Here is a 677-nt window from a genome sequence, read left to right as displayed (position 1 = left end):
CATATATACGTACAAGTATGTGCATACCTACATCTACTTGTATACATAGGTGCATATCTGGGTACAGGATATTGCAAACAAAACGTAGACAAAAAAATAATAATAACCAGAGTACAGAAAACACACAGGCCACATAGAGAACATTTTCCTTCATCAGCTGCCCCCATTCTAACACAGGCGTTTCATATGTGTGTATATATATATTTATATACATACATGTGTGTGTATATATGATGCTTTCTCCCATTGGTTTCAACATATGATTGTTTAAAGGAAAGGACTTAAAGAGAGAGTAATAGAAAAAAAAATTAAGAAACTGCATCTATTTACGATGGATGCATGACTAATTTCAGTCGAAGTAATGATTTTGCCATGAAGTCACAATGGGGTAAGTGTGTCTGTTGATTGCAGGATACAGTTTTATTGTTCTTTTCCTTCAACTCAGATTGTTTGGATGCATCATGACATATTTTATGCTATGCAGATTTCCCAAGATGTCAGGTTCAGCTGTAGAGATTTTAGTGATTGCTTCAACTTATCCTTATACCTAAGGAAAGGTCTACCTTTGCTGTGATATCCCTCCACTTACTGGCCATTTAGAAGAATTTTCAGAATGTGATCATTTTTCATTTGAACAACATATCCTACCCATCTGCACTGCTTTGGATACTGGAGAT

Source organism: Octopus bimaculoides, chromosome 3 (genome assembly GCF_001194135.2).
Source record: "Octopus bimaculoides isolate UCB-OBI-ISO-001 chromosome 3, ASM119413v2, whole genome shotgun sequence".
NCBI lineage: Eukaryota > Metazoa > Mollusca > Cephalopoda > Octopoda > Octopodidae > Octopus > Octopus bimaculoides.
Note: the sequence above shows the minus strand (reverse complement) of the source record.